The sequence below is a fragment of the Bos grunniens genome, chromosome 10 (assembly GCF_055505025.1).
Source record: "Bos grunniens cultivar Pamir isolate PY7600 chromosome 10, Bosgru_T2T1.0, whole genome shotgun sequence".
Classification (NCBI taxonomy): Eukaryota; Metazoa; Chordata; class Mammalia; order Artiodactyla; family Bovidae; genus Bos; species Bos grunniens.
In genome coordinates this window covers 19,929,826-19,945,669 of record NC_141174.1, presented here as the reverse complement: position 1 = coordinate 19,945,669, position 15,844 = coordinate 19,929,826, and the positions used below count along the sequence as shown (strand labels likewise).

The following is a 15,844-nucleotide window of genomic DNA, read 5'->3' as shown; positions in this document are numbered from 1 at the left end:
AAGTATTTCATGCTTGTTAATTAATAATGAATATATATTAATGATAATTAATGAGTTTTTTAGGAACATGCTTTGAGATTATAAATATTGTCTTGCTTATCAAAAGTTTATCCACTATTTCTAGTATCCATTGATGATTCTGGCCTGAATCAATTATGGTGATTGCAAAGTGGTGATTTTTTAATACTGTCTTTCCTTCTTCTATTAATTGTTTTCCACTGGTGGAACTTCCTTTCTCTCTTTCTATTGGCATGGACGCATTGATTCCTATTTCACACAAAGGTTGCAACCTGTTCCTGTCATTATTTATTTTGATGCTTAAATGGTCCTGGATTTGGTCAGCAGGCACCCCTTCAAGCTGCTTCTATAGTCTTTCATTTATTTTTTTTACAGTAGGATCTTGCTGGTTATCTATTTTAACTACAGCAGGGTGTACATGCTCAATCTCAAACTCCCAATCTATCCCTCCCCTCCTCCTATACTCCCCCCCTCCCCCGGCCCTTATTTTTTTTGACATATCTTTGTAACTCTTTATGGAGAAGGAAATGGCAACCCACTCCAGTATTCTTGCTGGGAGAACCCCATGGACAGTGGAGTTTAGTTGGCTACAGTCCATGGGATCGCAGAGAGTCAGACATGACTTAGAGACTGAATAGCATAGCTCTTTAAGTAGCTTATTTTATTGCTCAACAAAGTATTCCAGTTTCATTCCCTACACATGGAGCCATAGTTCCTCTTGGTGGAGAATGGTATTTAGAAAAGGAGTCTGAGTTCCAGGCGTGTTCACTGTAGTAGCGGTGCTATTGCTCTCTCAGTGGACAGAGCTAGGAAATACATGTATGTTCAGTTGTTCAGTCCTGTCCGACTCTTTGCGACCCCGTGCGAACCTGGCAAAAACACTAGAGTGGGTTACCATTTCCCACACCAGGGGATCTTCCTGACCCAGGGATTGAAACCGCCCCGCCCCGCGTCCCCCTTCTTGTGTCTCCTGCATTGCAGGCGGATTCTTTACCCACCGAGGAAGCTCCTTCTAACATCGATATTGCACACCGACCCCATGGTTACCGTGCGGAACAAACAATCTTGTTTTATTTCCACCTGCAGCTTCCTGAATCCTTAACTAAGCATAAAATTTCAAAGCTCCCACATCAAAGAAGGCCCTCAGTTACCCTTTCTCATTTTCTGTCTCCAGCGTTTTCCTTCTTTCTCCGAGATTATTTGCAGACTTAAGTTTTCTTAAAAGTTCTTTCGTGGCGTACTCGAGAAGATTCATACACCTCTCCAAATGCAGCCTGTGGTGTAAGTGGTGAATCATAAAAATGACGAGGTGAGTAAAACACTATCCCTGACGATCGCGGCGGCCCATTTTAATTTAGAGGGTGCCAGCTACACGTCAACGAGGGATTCAAAAGCTACCAGGCAAACCGCTCCGGACCAGGAATCCCTAAGAGAATCCTGGCGCCACCGAAGTTTCCAGTGGTGGCCAGCTCTCGGAATTGCCGGAAGGAGCCTCCGTCTCTCTGAGCCGCTTCACCAGTGTTCTCGCCGGCGCTCGTGTCAGAAATTTCTAGTTTCCCCCCCCTCCCCCCCTTCCTCGGGCATATCTCCGTCTGGACCTTCCGCAGCGCTGGGAGCAGGTGAGCCGGGCGGCGGCGCGCTGCGGACGCGCCCAGGTGCCTCGGCCCCGCCCCGCGCCTGTCGGGGCCCAGGTGCCGGCGCCCAGGTGCGCGCGGCGCGGGCTGCAGCTCCGCCCGACACCCGACAGCGGGCGCCGCTGCAGCAGCTCCCGAGCGGCGGAGCTGAGCGTCTTCGCGACTTGGGGCAGCTCCTGCGCTCGGCCCTGCTCGGCAGCGAGAGCTCCGCCCGGGCGCCGGGTTCCCGGAGCTGCCGGAGCGGGCGGGAGGGCGCCGAGGGGGCGGACCGAGCTCCGCGGACCTCGCCGGCCTGGAGCGGGAGAGGCGGGCGATCCGGGAGCGCCCGGGAGCGCGGAGAGCGGGGCCAGCCCCCTGCGCGCTGGAGACACCCGAGCGCCCCGTGCCTTGGCACGATGCGACCCGCCGCGTCTCTGCGCCGGCCTCGGGCTTCGCTTTCTGCTCGCTGAGCCCCGGCGCTCGCCACCGCGGAAACTCAGAAGGACCGGCGAGACGTGGGAGAGCCGCGCGGAGACGCACCCAGACGGACCCAGACGTCCCCTCTGCCCCCAAGAGGCTGCCGACCCCTCGATTCCTGGGCTCCTCTAGCTTTACCATGAACCTGGCGCACGCTTGGCGTTAGGAGAAATTTCTGAAGCCGGAGTGGGAGTCAAGGAAATTCTTTGGTTGCTAAGGTAATTGTAGTTGTGACAAAAAAAAGGGGCAAGACACAAACGGGGGAAAAAGATGTTTTCCAACGCGATGCCCTCCACCCCTCCGGCTCCTGTGTGTTTTCATTTCGTCTCCCGAGTGTGGATGCTTGTCCATTTCAGATGCGTGACAGGTGCTGGGGTGTGTGTGTGTGTGTGCAGTTTGGGACTGTAGAGGCACGAGCTTACATAAGTGGTTAGGCAAGCTGGCGTGTGGAGTTGTGTGGGGTGGGTGCAGGTCTGCACAGAAATCCTGTTCCTGGGTTTCTGGGTGTGAGGCACTCACCGGCCGGGGCGAGCTTGTAGAGGGTACGTGCTTTTAGGGACTTCCAGCCTTCTAATTCCGCGATCTCAGGTGGGGCAGCTTTACCTCAAAAGCAGTCGTTCATTAACTTTTTCTCTGGATAAGCGCACCCATTTGTGGGTTGGAAGAAAAGAAAGCGGGCGGCGAGGTGTGGAGGAGGGATGGGTGGTGAGGTTGGCTGGTTTGGGGACTGCGGCAGGAGGGGCCGCGTGGATAATTTGCTCCGTGAGGATGGCAACTCGGGTTGCGTGAGGGGATCGTGTTTACAGTCACTGCCAGGCTGCGTAAGAAGTGGCCCAGCGAGACGAAAGGACAGTGACCCAGAACATTTAATTTTGTTCAGAATGGAAGCTGCTGAATTTTATTATTATTATTATTTAATTTGATGGAATAGGAACGTTGTTTCTTTGTTGTTTCGAGGAGTGGCATTTCTGCGCTACAAATTGAAGATATTTTGGGTCTTGTTCTTGGCCTGAAATTGTTCCCTCAGCATTTATCAATGCTCAGCAGCTGGATCTGCAGGTAGTTTCTGATCAATACCTTTTAGCGGTCCCAGAGTAAAACTGCAAAAATAAGCACTCCTAGGTAAAACCTAACATTGGACCTTTTTCTTAGCAGAGGGTGATGAGAGATGGAAGAATAAAAACTGGGCTTATAAGTGTCGGGATGGAGGGATGGAGTTAGAGACTGAGCTACAAGTTTGTGTGTGTTGTCAAAAAAAAAAAAAAAAGCTAGCCTGAAAGGAAACTGTCAGATTTGACTTAATAGGTAAGGCTTTTCTAGATCACTTTTCACAGGCAGATAAGTAATTATATGGAGTTGGCACTGGGGAGGTTGGTGGGAAACTTTCTCTGAGCGGTATAGTCATTATAGTCTTGCTTCTTTATTAATTTGTTGTTTTTGCAATGGGTGGGGAAAGCAAGCAGAGAACTGAGGGAAATTGGAGATTCTTCAGAGGGTCCTTGTAAGCAAAGGCTCACATGCTGAACAGTGAAAACCAAGATGGTAAATCTGTTCTGAGTTCTCCAATACTAAGCAGAAATGTTGTGCAGATATGGTGATCTTATGTACTGTAAATGTTGGCATATTACTACATATATGTATATATAGCCTAAATAATTTGTCCTTTCCTGAAAGTGTAAGTTCCAGAAATGTCAGCTGTGGTGAGGTATTTGGATGAACTAGGTAGCCACCGGTGTTTCCTTTTCCATAATAATTACATTTGTTCTTAACTTCACTTTCCTGTCTCCTTTAAGAAACTTTAATTAACACGCACTGAATTTATATTGCTGAGAGTTTCAGTGAAACAATGCTAGATCTTCTTCCAGCAACAAATTTGTCTTATCGAGTGAAACTTTACAACAATGCTTTTGTGGCAGAAATGTCTCTTTAAATGAGACAGCCCTTATTTTGTTAATTTATGATTTATGGAATGAGATAGCCAACATAGTTTTTTTTTTTTTTAAACTGAGCAAACATTTCTTGAGAAAGAAAAAAAGAAATTTAAAGGATATTTTGGGCAATGAAATGTGCCAGTAATTTTGAATGTCTTAGTGTCCACAAGGACAGAATTTGACGTGACCGTAGGTTCATTCTCCTTCTTATTTCTCTGGTATTCTCCCATGCATTTTATCCCCAGAACTCCCAAGACTTTGCCAGGAATTGCCAGACCTTCTGTGTTGTGCCAGGGGTTAAACATCAGGGAGATATGAGTAAGGAGCTATGTGTCACATCAACATTTTTCAAAAGAGATGCTCTCAGAGATCTCAGTACTGGGATTAGTTTTTCCTTTAGCTGTACAGTCAGCTTGTCTTAATTCATAGTGCTTTGAACCTAGGGAAGCATTTAACCTCTTCATTTTCAGTGCCAGCTGGAAGGAATGTATTTACAGAATTTCATCTTCATTGTAACATATGGCATGATATAAATAATTACTACACACACACTATCCTGCTGTATGGAAAGAAATAGAATTATAAAATAAACCTTCATGTTGAGTGATATGGATGTAACATTTAAAAAAAAAACAGTTTTACTTTTTTCTTGATTACAAAAGAAATAACCATTGGGAAAATTTCAGAAAAATACACACCCATAAAAGATCATTTGTAATTCTCCCACAAAAGGTGAATCACTGTTGACATTTCGGCATACTGTTATGTTCCTGTAGGCTATGTTCTGATCATATTCTGATCACATTATTCCTTGAATTTTTACCGTTCTTCCTATTCTCCCGCCCCCATTTGTAAATTGTAAATGAAACTTGGATGTGTGTTAGAGGTTTGGGAGATTACTACTAGTTTGATAGATGGCTTTGATAGATCAGGTTTTAATTTTTGTTATTGTCTTTATTTTAAAAAGGAGGAAATTGGCTTCCCTGGTGGCTCAGACGGTAAAAGTGTCTGCCTACAATGCAGGAGACCCGGGTTCGATCCCTGGGTGGGGAAGATCCCTGGAGAAGGAAATGGCAACCCACTCCAGTATTCTTGCCTGGAAAATCCCATGGGCGGAGGAGCCTGATAGGCTACAGTCCATGGGGTCACAAAGAGTCGGACACGACTGAGCGAGTTCACTTCACTTATTTTAAAAAAGAGTAGTTTCTCTTTTTTCTGTCGTCTTTGAAAACCAAGGTTTGCATTTTCGATTGGCAATACTCCCTATGAGATTTAGGGTTTAAAGTATCAGAAAAGAAATAGAGCATTGGCCATGCAGAGTGGGGGTAAGGTTGGTGGTGGGAGACCTGAGTTCTGGTTTCAACTCCTCCACCAACTCATGTGACTTTTGGCCTCTGGGCCTGTTTCCTTAGAGGACAAATGACACTTTCAGATTTAGCTCAATAAGCTAACCCCGTATTTGTCAGTTTGACGTTTGATGAGGGTGATCTTTGTTTGAAGCCGGCTTTTTCAAATGCGGATGGCTAGGATCACCCCTTGAGTTTTGGACTTGGTTGGTCTGGGGTGAGGCCTGAGAATTTACATCTCTAACAGGATGATCTGCAGATGATGCTGATTCTGCTGGACCACCCTGAGAACCAGATAGTAAGCTCCTTGGGGGCGAAACACTGTTGCAGCTGTCTTTGCATCCATCTGCCCCATGCCTAGGAATGTACCTGCCGGTAGGTGCCTAGTAAACATTGTTGAATTCTCTTATCAGTTTTCTGCTTGGGGAAACAACTTTCCGAAGCAGTCTAGATAAAAGAGCTCATCACCCATCATTTGGAACCATTAAATCTGTAATAAGAATAATAATAAGTCATGAAACCCCGATCTTCCAAGTGCAGGGAGAGCAAAAACTGTTCACTAGTAGGCAATTAAAATGCACATTAAACCTAATGAGTTACATTAAGTAACAACTCAGAGTACCTGCTTGAGAAACCACAAAGCTCCTCCAGTGCTTCATGGCTGCCTCCCTGAGACCTGTAAAAGGCAATTCATTTTCTACCACATTCAGATTCCAGTAAGGGGAAGGAAGTTCACTATTAATTATCCCAAGTACCAAGGCAGTGGCTAAAGCAAGCAGTGGTCCAGACTCCACCCCTCACCCCCCAAAAGGCAGACCTCCGCTCCTTAGCTCATTTTGACCAGTCTTCGACCACGTAGGTCTCCCTCTTATGACCGAGGAAACAAGAGAGAAGGGTGGTGAGAATGCGTTCATTAGCTAGGAGGTTCCAGCTGGCTGAACCATCCGTCAGAACTTGTTGATCTTCCTTGTGGCTACTTTGTGGGTAAAATAAATGTATCCTTTTCTTCTACTTCCATGTTAGAAACATAGGGTGCAGAGGACACCCATTTTTAAGGATGGAAATGGAAAAATATGTCAATAGTGAAATACAGACAGAGCAGGTGTTCCTGTGAGTGAGGCTTTTCAAGTGAGTTGTGGTGGAGACAGCTGTTCAAGCTTTTGAAATACTTTGGTAAAACCATTAAAGGAAAAAAATCACTTTTGGCACAAAAAACTCCCTTGTCCGCTGCTATCTGCCCTACCCTGGAGGCTATTTTCTTGCACGGGGGTGGGGGGCAGGGAGACACACACTTCCAGGAGAGCATCCTGAGATGAGAGTGTCCTGTGTGAACCTGGACCGGCGGTGGCAGCTCTTGGAGGTCCCCAGATGCCTGTGTTGCTCTCGATATAGGCCAGCCCTGAGCTCACACAGAGCTACGATCCATAGCTCTTCAAGTAGCACAACAGGCTTTTCACACCCCATTCATTGTGTCCTCGTCTGTAAAATAAAAATAAAGAATATACCCCTTGAATATGTGTGGTTGTGATGAGAAAAATAGGATCCTGGGCAGAGGAGGCCCAGTAGCTGGAGAAGATGGGCCCTGTTACGTCATAGTTGTTGGTTTCTGATAATTTTGATAATGAGTTATTCACAACCCTGGTTGTTCCCTAGGCGAGATCTGAAACCAGCCCCCAGACACGGAGGACACGGAGATGGAGGAAAAGAGGAAAACGCAGCAGATTGGTAGGCGGCAAATGTAATAAGCAAGGGAACTTACATAAGAGGCTTGTCTTAGACACTGCAAGAGGGGTAGCTCCTTGCACCCACCCGCCAGTACCTTCAAAATTATGTTTTTTTCAGGCCTGTGTTTCTGTTTTGAGGCTCTAACTGGGATCAGTCACATCTTTAGTCCAGACGGTCTCAGCAACTTACTGTCTCAAGGTTATGGTCCTTGCAAATGGCTCCCTAGGGGAGGGTGGGCAGAGTGTACATTCCAGGCACAAGGAGGGGTGAGAAGCCTCCAAGTGCCCATTCAGCTTGCAGGTCAACTGAAAGCCACGGCCTCTACATGACCTCCTCCCGTGGGAGTCTGGTGGGAAATTGGTATTTCAGGGCAATGGTTTCCGACTCTTCTGTTCCTGTGGACCTGCTCTATCAGCCGAGTATTGGAGGAACTTCTGAGTTCTTTGGAGCAGCAGTCCCCAACTTTTTTTGGCACCAGGGACCAGTTTCGTGGAAGACAATTTTTCCATAGACTGGAGGTAGGGAGATGGTTTGGGGATGATTCAAGCTTGTTACATTTATTGTGCACTTTTTCTATTATTATTAAATCAGTTTCAGTGCAGATCATCAGGCATTAGATCCTGGAGGTTCCCTACCCCTGCCTCGGAGAATGCTGCTCTGTGATTCTGACCCTGGAGGATGTGGCCCAAACATTCAGGGGAAATGTGGAGTGGAGGATGGCCTTCCCTGTGGCAGCCAAAGATTTCCTTGAGCCTAAAGGTCACTGGTCACCAGCAGGAAGAGAAATGAAACACAGGGGCTGCAGCTGCATTGATATCTCTTGTGCCAGACGAGGCCGTGTGCTGTTTTCCTCTATTTCCTTGGTATCTCTCACAGCACCTGTGCATGGTAGGGGTTTGGTAAATATTTGCTGAATTGTTGACCTGCAGAGTGACAGGTCTGTAGGGGGGCGGGATGGTGAAAATGGAAGGCAGGATGGACTAATAGTAGTGCAGTGTAGACTGGACCCGGTGTGGGGGCAGAGACCTTTTCAAGGGTGGGTGCATGGACTGGTTTGGGTGCAGGTGCATGGGCAGTTACACAGAAGATGCAAGGTACAAGTGGTTATGATCCTTATTCTTATTGCTTGCTTGATTCTGCCTGGCTAGATTCACCTGAGAGCCACAATATAGTGAGGTCCTCCAACCTAGTTTGCAATTGTACATCCATGTTTGTCTCTCCCACTGGTTTTTTCTTGCCCCACTGCAAGGCAAGACACAGGATATGCTTGAGAGAAATTGGATTCCTAAGCCCAAAGTTGCCCAGCATACAAAGCTGTGGAGCTGTCGTATGGCAGGGGACTGACCTTATAACTGTCAGTACATTAAAGAAGGGGACTACAGAGGATGAGATGGTTGGATGGCACCACCGACTCAGTGGAGATGAGTTTGAGTAAACTCTGGGAGTTGGTGATGGACGGGAAGGCCTGGCGTGCTGTGGTCCATGGGGTTGCGAAGAGTCAGACACGACTGAGCGACTGAACTGAACTGAACCTGTAAAGCCATTGGAGAGCAAAGTTTTTGATAAGAATTAGGTGGTATCACTCCCATTTTACAGATGAAGAAACTGAAATTGAAGAAGTGGTTCAGCCACTTGCCCTTGGTCAGATAGTTATTGAGTTATTAAAACCAAGATTTAAATCCAGATCTTTTCTGACCCAAAATCCCGAGTCTTGCGGATATATCACTAGGTCAGGGATAAACAGAGACCCTTCCCTTGAGATCAGTTCAGTTCTTTTGGAGAGAAATAGAAATGAATAGAAAATAAACAATAAAAGATGTTAATTGATGATTTAGGAGCATAATGCATAGAATTTCATGTCAGATTATGTAGCAAGTAGACGATGAAGCCAGTAAGTACCGTTTAGTTCAGAGAGAACACTGTATAATCAGACCTGGAAGAGAGGCTTTGGGAGAGAGGCAAAAATGTCATAGGTGAACAGAGGGGATAACAGCAAGCTTTTCAGGTAAGAGGTATTAATAATAATAATTAAACCAATTGTTAAGCCAATTATTGTTTGCTTTCAGAGTAAGAGCTAATATTGTAAAATCTTCATTATCATGTCCTCCCAGACCATCGTAGCTAAAATAAAACTCCTGCTTCCCTGCAGTGCTCTTTATTGCCTTATCTTCAGCTTTATCACCATGACATTGCACTATATGTTTTTCATTTGTATAATATTGTCTGTCTCCGTCCACTAAAATGTCCACTCCCTGAGAGCAAGAACTCTGTTTTATTCCCTCTTGTTGCTTCACCATTTGTCAGATTCTGGTTTATAGTAATTGCTTGAGAGCTGATTGTAGAATGAATGAAGGGAGGAAAAAGCCTTAGAAAACGGGTTGCAAACTCAAACACAGAGCCAGTTAGGTAAAGCAGATGAATGAAACAAGTGGGGTTTCTTTCACGTAAGCTTAAGTTGTTGCATTTTTTGACCCATCCAAATCATGCTTTATGTGTGAAACATGTAGAAAGTTTTTACTCCCAGAAAGAAATGTACTTATCCTCAGTTTTCTTGAAACCAGGGGCCCTCTGCCACATTTTTGAAAGAGAGATAGGAGCCAGAAAACAATTTTGCTTTTTTTAAAAGCCCAACAGCCATCCATGTGTGATGATGAATGGCATCTGGTGCTAGACCTCAGGGTTGAGAAGTGTTAGGGTAGGTGAGGACTGTGTTAAAGCAAAGGGTGTGTGCTGCTCAGAAAGCTGTTGTCATCCATTTGTTTCATCCAGTTTTAGTCATTGGCAACTAATTCCAGTTAGAAAAATATTATAGGGATCTACACTGCCCAATCCAAATAGAACACTTGTTTGAGCTGGCGGTTGTTTTTTTGTTTTTTTTTCCTTCTGCTTATGACCTCTGTAGAAGAAAGACAACAACTTAAATATCCTATATATCTTTCTCTGAAGCCACTATGTAAGTGTTAACAGTATTTAGATTCCAAACCGAACAGGAAGCTGCCATTATATTATTTTGCTGACCATACATCCTAAAACAAAGACTGATTCAGCAGCTGGTCAAAATAGAAAGGATGCATTCACAAAGAATACATTTATTGATTATATTTGAGTTTTTTTTTTTTTTTTTTTTTAAGGGAAGGCACTTTAACTTTCAGAATGGCAGGTAGTTTAGGGGCTTGACTGCTGGTGACATTAGACAAAACCACTTAATGCTACTGATCTGTGTTCTCCCCAGGTGCAGAACAGGGCTGAAAAATTATGATTGCTTTGAGGGCATTCTTGAAAGGGAGAGTATTCCTGGAAATCTGAGGTTTAGTCAATTCTTAGTTGGGGGCTGGGGGAGGATACAGGTCCCTATCCTAAGTCACTGTTGATCTAAAGTCTCTGGTGTTCTTCTCTGCTCCTTGTCTTGCTTGTTCATCGTGTCAGCGGTCCCACTACTGAAGGCCCTTCTGCAGATGATGATTAATCAGATGTGGCTCTGGTGTTTAGGAAGTTTTAAATTCTGTTGAGGGGGAAAAAGATGGATTAACAGGATGTGGTAAGACAGGCATGCTTACATGGGATGGGGGAGGGAGACTTCACTGAAGAGGCTGAGTGGATGAGCTGGGTGTTGGAGGACCAACGGGTTGGGGGCCTGCAGAGATGTGGCAGAAGACGCAGGTGGCCAAAGTGTGCTTCAGGCAGTTCAGTGTAAGTAAAAGATTAGAGGTGACATAGTGTGCAAAGGATTTTTAATACCTCTCTTTTGAGTCAGGTACTTTCAGTCTGGGTAGATGAGCTTAGAACTTAAGGGGAAATAGGGAAAGGTAATTTAGGTTGTAAGGAAAATTGTTGACTATTTATGTTTACTGCAGGTAAAATGAGAAAGCAAGGCAGACTGAGTGACATTTTCCTCACCTGATGTTGGTAATGGAGGATATGTCACAATGAATTTCTAGTTACTTCTCACTGTTATCAAGGAGTTTGGTCCCCTGCAGTGAAACGAGAGAAAATGGGTTTGCTTTATTACAGTCAATGCACAGCTTCCATGCAAATGGGCATTTCTACCCACTGTGTCAGGCTCACTTTCCAAATGTTCAATGCCTTTTTGACTTTCGGACTGAGAGAGTGACCACTGGCTCCCGGATCGTCCTGTGGCTCAAGGGGAGAGTGGATACATCTTGGGATAAACTTAATTTAACTTGCTTGGCATGACCAGTTAGGAAGTTCTCAGATGTCTCACCCTAACACATAGGGTGTTTAGCTTTATGCCAAAGCATATGCTGTCGATTCTAGGTTTTCCCTTCTTTGGCTTCCTTTAGCTTTCAAAAGCTTCTCTGCAAAAACCACTTACCCAGCCTGCCATCTGCCATACTCCCCCACTTAAAAAAATCCATTTCTAATCCCCAGTTTCTTATATTTTCTAATTGTCCTTAACAGGAATGACCAGTTGACTATCAGAAGTGTTATTTGGAAGTAGGCTTTTTTTTAAGTTGAACTTTGCTTATTGAGAATTCTTGGTTGAGGAAAGTTTCCTGTGGTTGAAATTATTCATATTGTTGGTTATACATGGAGAAATAGTGACTGACAAGACAAGAAGTGAAAATTGGGGCCAGTCTATTGAAGGAATTGAATGCCACATGTATATAATAATAATATATAATAAAGGTAACAGTGATAATGATGATTCAGAGTTCTCTTGGATGTAGACAAAAAACAACTGCACTGAAACAAAATTCAAACCAACTGAAGCAAAAAGGAATTACTCGGACTAGTAAATCTTGGAATTCAGGCATGGCTAGATCCAGGGACTTAAATGATACCATTAGCACCTCTTACTGACACCTCATCATCTTGATATCCTCCTTCTGTGCCACACAAAAAAGGTAGTCATTAATCTCCTTCCCTTCATAGGGTTTCAGACTAATCCCTCATGGGGAAGGGGACTTCTTTCTTCCAGTGTTCTTATCTTACCCCTCAGAGAAGGATCCTGATTGGTCCTGATTAGACTCACATGTCTGTCTTGCTCCAATGAGTGTGCCCTGTGGTATGGCATACTTTGCTGAGGACAGTTCACGGGCCCATCTTTCTCCGACAGAAGAAGTAAACTTTACACACACATACACACACACACACACACACACACACACATATATATATATATATACTGGGCAAAAAATACAGTAACTCAAACTTCTAAACTGGCTGAAAGACTTTGGATATATTTGCTGGGGAGTAATGGGCTTCCTTGAAAGCTCAGTTGGTAAAGAATCCGCCTGCAATGCAGGAGACCCCAGTTTGATTCCTGGGTCAGGAAGATCCACTGGGGAAGGGATAGGCTACCCACTCCAGTGTTCTTGGGCTTCTCTTGTGGCTCAGCTGGTAAAGAATCTGCCTGCAGTGCAGGGAGACCTGGATTCGATCCCTGGGTTGGGAAGATCCCCTGGAGAAGTTGGGCTATACCCAACTCCAGTATTCTGGCCTGGAGAATTCCATGGACTGTATAGTCCATGGGGTCGCAAAAAATAGGACACGACTGAGCGACTTTCACTTTCAGAAAGTTATTAAGAACAAGTGCAGAGTATTTCAACCACTCTTTGGAAGTTCTGAGATATTTTGTAAGAGTTGGAAGACTTTCGTTATCCAAAATAAAGTCTTTGGGTAATGTGAAGCATTCCTTAAGTAGTGTGTTTCTAATCTTGCTTCACTTCTGTATCACTTCTCTAGTTCTGTGATTGTTGCTCCTGGTCTATGCCTACACACAGAGTAATTGAGTATGTATATAGTCGTGGCAGATACAACCTCTAGCTCCTCCAGCATCCCTGCAACCATATCTCTGCAATGTCATCACTTTTTGCATTGCTTTAGATGATGTGAGTGCTACCTTGAGAATCAGAGATGCTATATCCTTTTCCAAGAATATTTGCGTTCTTCCTCGAAAAGTACACAACTCATTTCTCAGTGAATTTTCAAAGAGTAAATACATCTATATTGTCACTCCCAGGTTAAGAGAGAGAATATTACCATTGCCCCCAAAACTACCTCTTGCACCCTCCCAGTGGTACTACATGTTCTCTTTCCCCAGTGGTGACCACTAACCTGATTTCTAACACCATATCTTTCTCATATTTGAAATATGTGAAATATATATGGAATTATATGTATATACTCTTTTTGTTTCTTCTTAGGCACAATACTGTTTGAGAGATTCATCCACGATGTGGTATGTAGCAATAGTTTATTTTTGCTGCTGTATCGCAACCCACTCAGTTACATTTCACAGTTTATTCATCTGTTGATGTGTATTTGGGACATTTCCAGTTTAGGGTTACTGTGAATAATGCTTCTGTAATTTTTTGTGTGTGTTTTTTGGCACACGTATGAATGGGTTTTTGTTTGTTACACTCCTAAGACTGGATTTCTGGGACATGTATTCAAATTTAGGAGGGCCTTACAAAGAGATTTTCTAAGTGGTTGTACCAGTTTATGCCTCCATCATCAGTTTAGGAGTGTTTCGATTTCTCCAAATGCTTGTCCACACTTGGAACTGTCAGACTTTTAAATTGTAGCCATTATGGTGGGTGGGTAGTTGTGTCTCATTGTGGTCTCAGTTTGCCTTGGTGACTAATGATGTGCCTTGTTAGTATTTTTTTTTTTTGGTCACTTTTATTTAATCTTTTATAGTCCCTCTTCAAGTTTATTGCCTATTTTTCAGTTGGATTATCTGTTTTTATCAATTTGGGTTTTTAAAACAAATTCTGGTTTGTTTTAAATGGTATCTTTTAAAAACATCCTTTTCTGATGATTTGTTGTGGGTATATAGAAACACAGTTGATTTTTATATATCGACCTTATATCCAGTGATTTTGTTAAATTCACTTGTAAATCCTAGTAAGTCTGATCGGTAGATTATTATGACTTTTCCATAAACGTAATTAAATTACATGCAAAAAGTTTTTACTCTTTGTTTTGCAGTCATTGTTGGCTTCCCAGATGGCTTAGTGGTAAAGAATCTGCCTGCAGTGCAGGAGATGCAGGTTCAGTTCCTGGGTGGGGAAGATCCCCTGGAGAAGGCAATGGCAACCCACTCGAGTATTCTTGCTTGGGAATTCCCATGGACAGAGGAGCCTGGTGGACCACAGTCCATTGGGTTGCAAAAGAGTTGGATATGACTGAGTGACTAAACAAACAGAATTGCTGTCTTTGTGCCTTTTATGTCTTTTTCTTGTCTGTTGCATTGGCTGAGACCTCTAATATAGTGGTGAATAGGAGTGGTCATAGTGGGCATCCTTGTCTCATTCCTAATCTCGGTGGGAAAATTTTTGAAGAGTCCCTATATGTGTTTTTAATATATCCCTTATCAAATTAAGCAAATTTCCTCACATTTACATTTTGCTCAGAGTATTTTCATGAATGGATGTTGGACTTGACAAGGTACATTACAGCAATGTTGCAGAAATGTCCACTCCCTTCTAAACTTCCCTCTTCTCCATATGACCTCATTGCATTGGGAGCTCTCTTTTCAAAATTTTATCCAACTTTTCTAGTTGTTCTGGGGGGTGTGTGTATGTTCTGCTATAAGACAGACCTCTAGTGTAGGATATGGTACATTCTGATTGTACTATTTTTGTCTTCCATCTACATAATATGAATAAAATCGTACCCTTAGGAATCTATCTTCTTATTTCTTTGACCTATATTTCTCCTGCCTGATGAGCCTTATGAATAGATCTTTCTTTTGTCAAGTCTTGCTGTCTCCAGAAGGGGAAATGTCTGTACACTCCACGTGTATGCACTGCAGAGTCATGAAAGAGATGGATCCCTTATTTTTCAAAAAAAAAAAGAAATTTATTTAATGTATTTGCTTTTGCCTGTGCTAGGTCTTGTTGCTATGCTTGGGCTTTCTCTAGCTGTGGTCCACACGCGTCTCACTGCGGTGGCTTCTCTAGTTGTAGACGACGGGCTCTATGGGCTAGAGCTTCTGTAGTTGTGGCGCCTGGGCTTAGTTGCTCTGTAGCAGAGGGACTCTTCCCAGACCAGGGACTGAACCCATGTTCCCTGCAATGGCAGGCAGACTCTTAGCCACTGGACTATCAGCGAAGTCCTGGACCCCATATTTAACTGCCTAGTTTTAGAGTATAAAGATACTGACTTTTACCTGTTCTAAAAATTAAAAAAAGAAGAAAGAAAAGACCCAAATCCCAAGGAGTGAAACTGACATCCTCTAAAAAAAGAAGCCAATTGGAGTGCTTTTCTTCTTGGTCCCCTAGGAACATGTCATCCCCTTCATCTCTCAGTCATCCCCTTCTTGTGCATAGAAGCTGTCAAAGCTTCTCTGTAACCCCTGTTTCTCCTCTGGTCGTCACACTATCTTTCATGTGAAATAAGACAATAATAAAATGTTACTTATGCAGTCCCTAGAGTCAGTAGTATTAGTCAGTAGTATTAGACACTACGATCTTAAAATCTGTACTTACAAAATGTAAGTCCTCTTGGGCACTTGGATCTGAAGACTTGCATTTTCACACTGGCTCTGTTAACTGACCAGGAAAGTGACATTCGAGTGTAATTCTGTCTCCCAGGCCTTGCTTCCAGCCTCTGAAAAATGAAGTGATCAGGCTTGTTCAGGGAACAGAAAAAAAGTTATGTGAAGGATCAAAGAGTAAATACTTTGGGCTCTGTGGGCCACTTCAATGCTGCTACAACTTCTCAGCCCCGCCCTTACAGTATGAAAGGAGCCAAGGCAATAAGTAAA

At 43.8% G+C, this 15,844-nt stretch overlaps 1 protein-coding gene and 1 long non-coding RNA gene across 23 annotated transcripts in view; one reads left to right on the top strand and one right to left on the bottom strand.

Moving 5' to 3' along the window:
- Positions 1-653: 653 nt before the first annotated feature.
- LOC147364064 (uncharacterized) lies at positions 654-1,553 on the bottom strand. Its single transcript, XR_015134070.1, has 3 exons — positions 1,417-1,553; positions 1,170-1,292; positions 654-887 (listed from the first exon to the last, which is right to left on the bottom strand). It is a non-coding gene; the product is annotated as an uncharacterized LOC147364064 (long non-coding RNA).
- Positions 1,127-15,844, top strand: part of RGS6 (regulator of G protein signaling 6) — a 611,989-nt gene continuing 597,271 nt past the window's right edge. For 11 of the 22 annotated variants that reach the window (XR_015134069.1, XM_086319940.1, XM_086319933.1 and 8 more), the window contains exon 1: positions 1,632-2,326. The gene's annotated coding sequence lies outside the window, so the exon portion shown is untranslated. Of the gene's footprint in view, positions 1,328-1,506; positions 2,327-2,528; positions 2,697-5,710; positions 5,761-7,038; positions 7,111-13,282; positions 13,313-15,844 lie in introns of those variants that run through there. The other 11 variants (XM_086319951.1, XM_086319944.1, XM_086319937.1 and 8 more) reach the window with 10 other exon arrangements.